This window comes from Artibeus jamaicensis, unplaced genomic scaffold (genome assembly GCF_021234435.1).
Source record: "Artibeus jamaicensis isolate MK-2021 breed Jamaican fruit bat unplaced genomic scaffold, CSHL_Jam_final scaffold_1964, whole genome shotgun sequence".
NCBI classification, from domain to species: domain Eukaryota; kingdom Metazoa; phylum Chordata; class Mammalia; order Chiroptera; family Phyllostomidae; genus Artibeus; species Artibeus jamaicensis.
The window spans coordinates 60,279,499-60,291,816 of record NW_026522030.1 but is presented as its reverse complement, the minus strand read 5'-3'; the positions used below and the strand labels follow the sequence as shown (position 1 = coordinate 60,291,816).

Here is a 12,318-nt window from a genome sequence, read left to right as displayed (position 1 = left end):
CATGTACATAATTTTATGCATCATGAATAAGAACATGAGCTTGGAGCCAAACAACCCTAATTCCACATTCTCACTATATTAACTGAGGCAAATTATTGATCTTTCTGAGCCTCTGCCTCCTCATCCAATAATTACTCACCAAAAGTATATTGCTCTGAGGGATTAAATGAAAGAACAGACTAAAGCCTTTAAACATATTAGAGATTCTGTAAATGAGTCCAACTTCTCTATTCTCAACTGTGTTTACTTTCCTTAGAAAGCCATTTTTCTTATTCAACAAACTAATAATCATTTTCATGTTCCTTTCTACTCTTCATCTATGTTTAATTACCACTTAGCCATACACTATTCTTCCAAGTTCATTGTTATTTGTCCTGTCTTCCAACACATCCTGCAAAGAATGATCTACATTAATGGGCATCCTATACAGACACATTGCTGTATGAAAATGACTAATTCACCCTTTTCTTCCCTAACTGGTAGAAGCTAGATTCTTTAACAATGTTTTAGTAGCGTCAAGATTGCAATAAAGTATGTGCTATGAAATATATACTGTAAGTTAAAGTATTAGTTATTTTCCATGCCATAGATTTTTATTCTTAAAAGTCTACTTTTTCTGTTCTGAATGAAGCTAAATTTTTCCTAACTGAAATTGATACTTGTGGAAACTACTCAAAGTGTATATATCTTAAGTTGATTTAAAATTAAGAGGAACTCATATTATCTATATATTTAATTGAAAATTTTAAAACTCAGATTATTTCCATGCTTCCAATTACCCAGAATTATAACAAATTTTCACCAGTCTTTATGAACATCAAAAGAATCTGACCTTCATAGTCTTCCATGCTGAATAAGAAGCTTATAAAACCAAATATTCAAGTCACATTTTGGGAATATTTTAATATATAAGTGTCTGTCAATAAAATTAATATTTTGCATACCTAATTTGATGTACACATTTGATCAATTTGTAGAAATTGCATCAGCACTATAATCTAGTAATTTATTTCTCACAAAATTAGTACCTTTCCTATGATTAATAAGTTGATAAAATAAAAAGAAACATGTATCTCCTAACATTGAATTATCCATTGATTCAAGTTAAATTGCTATTCTTATAATTTTCAGATTATAAATTGGCCATTTTTATAACTATACAAAAAAGATTTTTCACTTGTAAGATCTACTATCATGAAGTTTTAAAGAGGATTAGTCTTAATCTTTCAAAAAAGTGTTCATACTAGAATATAAGAATCAGCTAGGATTCACACTTCCCAAAAACTCACATAATAACTCACACTTGCTCTCTGAATCCTTTCTTTTTTATCCACCTGATACACAACAAAGGATAATTCCACAGGACCTAAATAGCTGCTGGAAGCAGTTTACTCAGTCAATTTGAGCAGAAATTGAGCCTTCCATTTTCTATAGAAAATACACTCTGTGGTTTCACAACTCTGGCACAAAATGACCTAATGTATTCTATTGAAAAGCAATACAACTGAACTAATGATCTGCATGGCATTGGACATAAAATAAATACTCAAATATTTACTGTTTCCATACATTGATTATTAGTGCCTATTCTTTAGTTTTTTTAACTGATCGATTTGAGAGGGAGATTTACTGTTCCATTTATTTATTCATTCATAGGTTGACTCTTGTATGTGCCCTGACCAAGGATCAAACCCACCTTGCTGTATCAAAAATATTCTCTCATCAACTGAGCTGCCTGGCCTGGGCCTAAAAGGGGAGGGATTTGAAGGAACAAATAGGAAGGACACAGGGATGAGAACTAAGGGGGGTGGACATGGGAGGGAGGTGGGGAGCACGGGGCGGGGGGGCGGACTGGGATGGGAGAAATAGACAAAAAACTGTACTTGAAAAATAACTAAATAAAATTTTTAAAATTTTTTAAAAATAAAATAAAAACTTGAAAAGAAAAAAATAGTGATATTTCGCAAGCGTCTTTCTTAGTTGTTGCTAAGATCACTATTTCTTTTATACTAGCTACCTGAATTCAAAGGTCTTAAGCAGAGTGAACTGTAATGAACTTTTTCCCTGCTGATTTAACTCATAGGAAAAAAAACCAACCCATTCTTCATAAGACCACTTTAGTGGGACTATGCCCCAAGGTAATCAGGACTGTTTCAGTAATATTAAGCAAAGAAGCAAAACTCTATTAGCTCATCTTAGCATCTTATTAACCATAAAAACTTATTATAAAAACTAGATCTTGAATTCAGTAATAAAACCATCAGACAAATTCCCAGATGCCAAAAATTTGAGAATGTAATAATGGAAGAAAGAGAATAAAATAACTTCAGTAGTTGAGAGTAACTGGTAAAGTGACCTCAGCAAAAAAGAAATTAGCTGAGTCAATTTTAGATGTGTGTTTACTCCCAAGAGGCAGAATTTTAAGCAAGCCAAAGTCACTATAGGATATTGTCAGTTGAGGTTAATATAATACAATCATAACTCAGGGAAAATGAATGAATTCGCGTAATTTTTCTCATCACTGTTGGATCAAAAAATAAAATAGTGACCTGGATTGAAACTCATATTTCTCCTTTTTATTATTTTTAATCACGGTCTCCTCTGAGACCTCATATGACAACAGAATTTTCTAAAGCTCTTTTACACATTTTCATGGGGAAGAGTAAATATTGTTTTCTTCTAAGTGGAATCTGATTTCCATTTCTGCTTTGGTAGTTTATTAACTAGCCACAAGCAACTGATTGGACAATTTCTATAAGAATAAATGGCTGTTAACACATATTAGAAAAAATGTGAGAGTAAGCAGTTCAACTTCTGACCCTCCTGGTGGCTGTGGGGAGAGGGAGTATTTAATGAAGCATCTCATTCCAGGTCATTAGTTTGCATCACAAGCAAGTTAGTCCATAACTTTTGAAGTTCTTTGCCATCTGGAAATGGTTGATGACCTGGGTGAAGTGAGTTGTTGTCCTGTTGCCTGGGCACAGGTGTCCATGAGCCCTGATTGAAACTTGTCAGGCTCTCAGGACAGCCAAAGGCTAAACAGACACAGAGAACATAGCAGCCTTCCACACTCCAACAGTGAACTCTTCCAGAACATGCTGGAATTCTCTAGTCCCTGAAGAGTAAATGAGAATGACTGCAAACTGGCGGAGGAAAATGAAAGTATCTATTACTTTAATAGATACTTTAAATAAAGTATCTATTACTTTAATTAGTTGACATAGAGCTTATGATGCTGTATAATGCTTATTTATGATAACTGTGGCCTTAAAGGAATTCCTCAAACAGCGTAATTTATTCTAGAGAAAGAAGAATGGTAGTTTATGGTCATATGCCTCAATTTCCCTAATTCTTATATTTAAACAAAGCATATTATAAATTCATCATTCCTTTTTTCCAAACAATGCTTAACACACAGTATTTTACTTTTTTTGTAATTAAAAGTTTAAAGGAAACATAAACATATTGCAGTTGAGGAAAAAACAATCCAACATAAATATATATATACATATAGAATATCTCCCACAAAATTTCAATGCTGCTCCATAAACAAATAATAAAAAGTTATTAGAGTATAAGGTTCTTACATTAATTGCAAGGAAAATATACCATATGGTTTTTAAATATATATTTAATTTTTTAAATTTGTTCAAAAATAATTAGAATAGTTTTCTCACAACTTTCACCAAATAAATGAAACCATCAAAATTCAATTAATTTAACATTTTTTCACTGTCTAAAAATAATTTTTATTGCCTTTTCTCACTCAAATTTTAATAATAAATCATTGTAATCTATAGTACAGATTTCTCCTGAATTTCAGAAGAGCAGCAGGAATCCAGTGTCTCAGTTAACACAAAAAGACTATGCTCTTTTTTCCAATGCTTATGAGATGTAATCACCACTGTATTGTAGAGTTTCTAATTTAAAAAGATGTATTAGAACTCACAGTGTGTAAGGTGAATATAATTGGATCCAGAAAACAGCCAATTCATTTTTACATTAAGGTATATCACAGGAAGGTTTTATTTTATAGATAAATATCTGCGATAGGAATCCGTAATCACTGATTTTTTTTATGTTTTACAAAATTTTCACTGTCTAATCAAAAGATGATTTTATAAAATGCTACTTGTCCAATCTAGATTTATATAGATTGAATCCTCTATTCAGTTGTACGTTTTTCTTCCTACAACTTATGGACCTGATTACAAATCACTGCTGAGTGACATTCAGAAGATATTGCAAGGGCGTCTACTCCACCTCTCTTGTCAAGTATGTTGCAGCAGCAAGGTTATTGATGGAAGCCTGAGACACAGATGAAGAGGAATTAGAGCTGTGAGGTGTAGAATTGCAGAAAGTGCATCTATACAAACAGCTGAAAGCAAGATGATATTCTGTTCAAATGTTTCCTATTTTCAAAGAACTCGCTGGAGTCCCATTTACTCCTGACAAGTACTAACAGTGCTAACAAGTTTTCTTCAAACTGGAGAATTGCTCAAATTAAACAAATAGTTTCTGTTAAAGAAGAAAGGTACATCTGGACTTGAAAGCTGCAGAACAAAATTGACTAGGATTTTCATCACACAATAATATCTAGCTGTTGTGCCTTAATCTGCAAAATGAAACTATGCAATACCTGGTTTCTGCTTAATGTTATAGAATATCTTGTCATGAGCCAGAAACAAAAGAGTAACATAGATTCTTCACTGATAACTCTAAAATATCAGCACTGAGAAAGCAAAAGAAGTACATTTCAGGAAATGTAAAATTGTAATTATCCATCTTCCCAAAACAACTCACTCCTTCATATTCCTCACGTATGAGAAGGGATCCCCCCAAAATGAAATTTATTTATTAAAGAAGTGTGTTTATTTTTACGTGTTTAAACTTTAGTCGCTTTCAAAGCACTTTCCATTTGATGCAATGTACCTATTCAGACATTTATTCTACTGTTCAAAACAGTTTTTGAACTCATCTATTTTGATGCCTTTTAGTGCTCCTGCAGTTTTTTGTTTCACCTCTTCCACAACAGCAGAAAGCATCCCTTTGAGGACACTGTTCAACTGAGGAAACAAAAAAATGTCATTCAGGGCAAGATCTGATGAATAGGGAGTGCTTAGTGTCTAAGCACTAAGACCATTTAACTTAGACAAAGTTAAATACACAAACACTAATGAAAACTGAGGAGCCAAAAAAAAAGGTTTTAAATAAATTTATGATTTTGTGTTGGGCTGCATTCATAGCAATCCTGGCCTGCATGCAGCACACGGGTTGCAGCTTCAACATCCCTGGCAGAGTAGAGGCATGGAGCCTGCTAGGCTGGGTAGGGGAGCAGCTGTGGTCCAGCCTACTCCCTTCAACCCCCTCCCCAACATTCTGAAGCTCTTTGTGACCAGACCACAGCTCTCTGATTCAGCCCTCGGCCTGTAGTTCACAAGCCACTACCAGTGCTCAGTTGCCCAAGGGAAGCCATGGGATTAAGATTATTCATTTTTATCTAAAAGATGGTGATTGATACCATCTTCACCATCTCCTGTGGACTGCTGCTCTTCCTCCCATCACTCTCCTACTTGAAGAGTAATCCATCCTTATCACCACCTAGGAAATGGAATGACCAGGAAGGTAAGAAAACTTTGGCCCAGATCCAAAAGAGATTATATTTTTCCTATTCTCATTTCCACATTCCTGAATCACCTAGAGAAATTCCCAAGATGGGAAAGAATAGAACGACTATTCTCAGGAAAGAATAGAACATCGTCCTTCCAGGAACAAGCCAAACCAAGCAGGTGTTAGATCAGGCACACGGACTTCTATCCAAAGATCTCAGACCAAGAGCCCAAGTGTGGTGGAAGGCTCTGGGCACAGGCCCAAATGCATTGACCAGTAGCCAAGGACTGCATAATGAGCATTGAATCTCCATAGGGAAATGGGCCTAGAGCCCTGTTTCACTAGCCACCTTCCCATGACAGGTGCCTCAGCTGAGCCTGTCCTATTTTTTTAAATTTTTTAAAACTCCTCACATGAGATATATCTCTTAATAGGAATGGGGATAGAGAAAGAGAGAGAGAAACATTGACCAATTTCCTCCCATATGTGCCCCAAAGAGGGGTCAAACTCACAACCTAGGTAAGTGCCCTGACTGGAGTAGAACCCTCACCTTTTGATGGATGGGAGTATGCTAAATAATTGAGCTACCCAGCTTAAGCGAGCCTCACCTTTTTTGTACCCAATCCCAGGGCAATTTGTAGACACTGAGAACCTCTGAGCAGAGGCTGGGGTGAGACTGTGGCCTCAGGAAAGCAGAGCAGAGGGAGTTCAGACAGGCCTGCAGGTCTGAGAATGCCTGTATTTCTTGCACAAAGAAAGAGAGATGAAAAAAAGTTATGGTCAGTCTTATATAGAAAATCTTTCTTTACATTTTTCAAAGAAGGAAAACCATAAATAATTTTTATCCACTTTCAAAATAAAAGGGGAAAAGCCATAGAGCCCCGTTAGTTAAATGTAGAAAGTCATACTTTTTACAAATACTGAGCATCTATAGCTTGTCTATAGAAAGTGAGAACAGGGTGCCATTCCCTCATTTTTTCTTGTCTCTCAGAAACCAGTAGAGCTGAAGTGGAAGAGCAGGAGGAAAAGTGGAGATTTGAAAGGTGAGCTTCTGCTCCTGAGTCTTGTACCCAAGAATATTCCTCCATCTGGCCTGTCCCTGGGGGCCCAGGGCCAGGTCCCTGAGAATGCCAGATGCACAGCCTGTCCATCAGGAAACAGCCATTGGGAGGTTCCTGGTAAGGGCATCAGAATGTGGGTGCTTCCTAGTATCCACTTGGAATGAAGCCTTGAGGGTCTGAAAATGGGTGTTTCCTTAACAAGGGGGTACCATCAGGGGCATTTGGGCTATCATGGACCAACAGTGCCTGACTGGGAGGTGGAACCTTCAGGTCCAACTGTGGGCACATTGCTTACTTTTACTCAGATTCCTCTGTTAGGTGCCCCCTGCTCTTTCTCCCATACAGAAGAGTTCTGAGGGTTGCAGGTACTAGTAGATGTGGAAGCACTTTGTAAATTAAAAAGTGCTGCCTGTCACAAGTCTTGTCATCACTATCAGCAATCAGGTAGCCTTGACCCTGATTTTTGGGCTCCAGAGTCCTTTCCCAGCTATCTCCCCTAAAGGGCCATAGCGGTCAGCCTCCTGTAGGTCCCCCAGGCATTGCTTCACCATGTGACCCTGTCTCATCATTTTCAGCTGGCAGAGATTGTCTGCAAGAACTAAAAGTGGCCTGATTTCTCTTCTGCAAAGGTAAGGAATCTTCCCCTTCTCTCCTGTGTTCTTGTCCCTCCGGAAGCTATGATGTGACTTCAAGGCTACATACAACCTTGGACTAACCTGGGAGGGGGGTCATGGGGACAAGGTGTGGTTGCAGACCAGGGGTGAGGAACAGCATTAGCACTGGGAAATTAGCTTGGGGGTCATGGAGAACCCTGGGCTATAGGTGCCTACCCTTGCCTGAACTGTCTGCTTTTGCTTAGCTGCAGCTGTTTCTTAGTCCCCTGCAGTCACCTGGGGAGACTCTTGGACAAGGGCAGCTCTCATCAATGTTCATGTCAAGACAGTCCTGGTGAAATGTGCATAGCAGCATCCACTAAAGCCCACCAGCCCTGACAGGTGACTGTGGAAGATGCTACTCCCATCATGTCCACATCATTCTCCAGCTTCTCTGACCCCATGTCCTCTACCTCGGGCCTTCACACTGTCAGCAAAACCAATCTGACTTGAAGAAAATCCCACTGAGTACCATCGTAAAGAACTCACCTCCAGGTAACTCTTTTATGTTATCTCTCATCCTATCCATCTCAGCCCTTGGCTGCTTAAGCTGTTCCATTAAATTCTTGTCCTTGGTTTTCCTACCTCATGACAGTGTGAGTCCCAGCAATAGCATGTTTCATTACACACCAGAGGCCTCATTGTCGGGAGACCCAATAAACAGGCAGGTAGAGTAGTACCTCCTCATTGGCCAACCCTGATATTCAGAAGCTACTGGAGATACTGATGGCCAAGAAAGCAGAACTGTATATTTGAAAGGAGAAAGAAAAGCATGTGCCATTTTCAAGACAGAAGAGCTTAGAGTACCATCTAAACTCATTGGGAATGTGGAAATCACTGGGTGCAGAGCAGGACCCCTCAACCCCAAAACCCTTCTGGAGCTGGAAGGACAAACCAGAGCAAGTGCCTAATCCTCAGCAGTTCTCACATTTCCAGTTCTCAGTGGACCATCAACTGCAGAAATGCAGCCAGCTCTCCTGAGGTCCCCTTCCCAGCACACTGAGCTCCTGGTGGCTACTGTCTAGGTTCTTAGAAGTTCCTTTTACTTCTTTCAGTTTTATTCAATGGAGTCTCTAACCACTTCCCAGCTCCAGTGCAGCCTAGAACACAGGGCTTTTCCAGGCCCCACCATTAGCCCTGTCTGGGGCCCAATGCCAACCTCTGACTGGAAACTTGCCCCTGCCCCAGCCCCCATCTCTGGCTCAGATCTGCATCCAGACTCATCTCACATCCCCAGTCTCAATCTGACCACCTTCTTCTCTGCCCCAGATGAGTACCTCTGAGGTACCTTGCCTTACACCCCAGAATAAGTGACAATCTTTCATCCCACCTGACAATCAACATCTGGAATTGAACAGGGAGAGGGCTTTACCATCTGTGACAAAAAAAAAATCTCAGGAAGTCTTTTTTTTTTAGATTTTTATTTATTTATCTTTAGAGGGGAATGGCAGGAGAGAGGGAGAGAAATATCAATGTATGGTTGTCTCTCATGGGTCCCCTGCTGGGAACTGGCCTGTAATCCAAGCGTGTGCCCTGACTAGAAATTAAACCACAATCCTTTGGTTCGCAGGCCTGTGCTCAATCCACTAAGCTATACCAGCCAGGGTTATCTTAGGAAGTTTTTAGATAATCACTCATAACCTTCCCTAGGATAATAGGGCCTCCCATGGCCACAGGTCAGCTTCCATTCCCCACAGAGACTTTATGGGACCTAATCTCAAGAGTGAGATCTTCAAAAAAAAGCTCATCACAGATGAACAGCAGAGTAGCCTACGCTTCAGGATTCGGGCCAGTTCCCAGGGGTTATGTCAGGCACAGGATAAGCAGCAGCCAATGTAGTTCTGTATGTTTACAAGTAAAAGCAGCCAGGATTCACAGAAGATGAAGTCCAGGTACCATACAAGTTCCCACAGGAAGGACCAACTGGGAAAGGACATTAGCAGGAGTCTACAGCAATGTGTGAGGAGGATCCCAAAAGTTCTCTCCCGAGGTTCAGCCAGGTTCAAAGCAAAGATTCTTGTGTGAACTCTAAAAGCACAGAAAGGTACCCGAGGCCTTGAAAGAGTGAATCAGGAATCTGCTTACACCGAGGCCCAGAAAAGAAACACCTAAAAAAATTCTTAAAAGCCAATTTGGGCAAGAAGATAGAACAGATCGTCCAGTGTTTATCCCTGTGAGTGTGGATCGATCTTGACTTATTACCAACAATGTTTTTCCAAAGTGCCACACTCACAGGGAAACCAGAAATCAAGCATTCTTGAAGGGTTAGGAACATTATGGAAACACTTCTATGAGTTTTCCTTCCTCAGTCTACTCACTCTAAAGGTGCTGGAAGCACCCTCTTCCCACTTCAGCTGTCTGTGTATCTGCAGTCCACTCAAAAGGCAAGTGTACCAAGGTCTTGGGGAAAGCAGCTCCGCCTTTTTTGGGAGAGAAGGTGAAAACAAAAGTCATCCCTCACCCAGGCAGAACCGATCCCCACTACCTCACCTGTGTCTGAAGGCTCAAGGAGGGGTGCCCTCTAGTTATGGCCATGGTGCTCAGAGGACACTCTGACCAGACAGGAGGGCAAGCAGTCTTCTCAACCCTTCATACTCAGCCTCATGGGAAAAAAACAGCAAATAGGTACTGTCATAATGGTTGAAGAAAGGAGCCTGGAGTCAAATCCAAGTTCAGAAGTATCCAAGAATGAACCAAGGGAGGGGAGAGGGTCTCAGAGTTCAGGAGATCCCTATAATAGCACAGCAGTACTGTCATGAACTTGGGGTCTAAGTCTTCAAGTGACAATCTTGAAGTGGAGGCTAAAAAGACCCCTGCTTGGGAAGACATTGCGGAACCCAGAGTGCTGGCCAATATCCAAACAATATGTAAATGAGGGGTCAGTGAAAGCTCCTCACCACCTACAAAGTCAGTTACCCTAAATCCAGAAGACCAATGCCTTAAAAAAAGATTGCTAGTAAGGTTGAGCTCCAAGGAAATGTAGAGTCACAGAACCAGCTTCAAGACCATGTCACTGGGTTGCTCCTTTATGACTGTCACACAGATATCCTCCTTCAAGACTGTGCCACCGACATGCTCCTTGCTGCAGACATCTTGGCTTCTCACAGGTCACAGTCCAGTTGCCAGAGGTAAAATACAAGTAGGGACATACCAGCTTCCCAGGTTCCATGTAACCTCATATCGAGTGGACAGAGCAGCCAGGAGCAGCAGGAGCCCAGGATACCAAAACTTAAGGACTCATTTAAGAGCAAACACAAGACGTTTGTCTGCACTTATGGGAAGGAGGATGATAAGAGACCCAACCCAGAAGACCTTAAAGAAGGACTGGCAGAACTCAGGGCCTCATAAGCCAGTGAAATGAGCAACCCTGCCAGATCACAGGAAAAGGAGACACCCTTGGGAGCACATACCTCCAACTCCTGCCAGGGAAAGGACAGGCTTTCCCAGAAAGCCCCTTCAAAAAAAAAATGATGAGACACTTTCCACAGTACCTTAACATCAATAAAAGGGCAAAGGAAGAGAAGACCCCTTCAAAAAGGCCAACCTGCCACACATTGCCTAGAGCCAGGAACCAGTCAAAAGTAGATCACTGACGGACCTGTTGAAGGTCAGGTGATCATGAGAACTGTTGGACAGATCCTGGTGGAGAAATTAGGACTTCCCCAAGGACTTTATGCCAAGAAGTTAATTCAGGTCAAAAAACAATTTCAGGCCCTAGTAGGTGGGTGTTCCTCTTATCTTAAGGTTATCTCCTCTTCAAAGCACAGAAGATGGGTGAAAGATGTGGCCTACAAATAACCACAACTGCTCTAATAAGAGCAGGTGAACCAAAGACAGGAACAGCAAGTGGGCCTTCCTACCCAGGGAGCCAGGGTTCCCCAGCAGACCCTGCCCACATGGGCAAAAGGTAACAGAGGACTCAGTTCACCTGCATCATTACCCAGCATGCTCTCTTCAACATTGTTTCTCCTCTGGTCTACCAGTATGCGCCTCTTATGCCTTCCCTGGTAGGAAAACTTTTCTCCATGAAAATATTCAGTCCACATCCTCTGTCTACCAGTGACTTCTTCCTACCACGGATTTGTTTCCTAAAATACATATTTTCTTTTTTTTCTCAAGACAGCTGGTGGTCTCTGTCTGTGCCCTGCAGTGCAAGAGAAGGAATTGAGGTCTGCTCTCCCTGAGTGTTTGCTTTGGCTTTCAAAATGAATGGGACCTTGGAGGGAGGTTGACTGCAGCAAGGCATGCCTACCTTCACCCCCATTCCCTTAATGCATGTTTCCCATAATCATTACAAAGACAAAATCATTCAATTTTCAAGATGAGCAAAACTAAAAGATTTGTCTTAGCTTGTCTTCTGCTTTCTCTCTACCTTGAACTTGTGGGCTCTCCTTCCTGAAAGGATTTTGTTCTTTACTTGATTGTGAATTCTATAACTCAAGTGAGCTGAGAATCTTGGCCCTGCCATCTGGGAATCAGGAGGGGTGGACCTGGATATTCTGACTTGTTCCCTCTTCCTCCAAGTACAGAGACACCTTCATCTCAGAAAGAAAGGCAGATCTAGAGAAATTCAGCTCAGGGTTCCAGTCACAGGGATGACAGTGGTGAACGTGCTCTATCCAGGTGAAGTTTTCAGTTGCAACAGGACCTTTTTGAGCTTGTGTGAGCAGAAAGGACCTTACAAGCAGCCTCACAGAAGGTGCCAGAGGTCAGAACATCAGACTTGGGACTTCAGGGCAGGCCACAGTGCCCAAACTATACTTCTCAGTCCTCCAGCAGTGACCCATGCCCTGACCGTGGGCCAAACCCCAGCCCACATACCCAACACATTGAGCTTCTTGTGCAGGTGGTTGTGCTCGGTGGGGATGAAGGAGAGAACACTTGTCTCCTTCAGCCAGGAGACCAGGTCAAGTCACGTGAGTCCACTTGGTCTGAGATTGCCAGGTGAAGCCACGGTCAGCAATATTACTCTTTTCTGCCCAGAAATGTCAAAT

At 41.0% G+C, this 12,318-nt stretch overlaps 1 pseudogene; it reads left to right on the top strand.

Annotated features, from left to right (window-relative positions):
- Positions 1–5,507: 5,507 nt before the first annotated feature.
- Positions 5,508–11,122, top strand: LOC119054344 (spermatogenesis-associated protein 31E1-like; annotated as a pseudogene).
- The last annotated feature ends 1,196 nt before the right edge of the window (positions 11,123–12,318 follow it).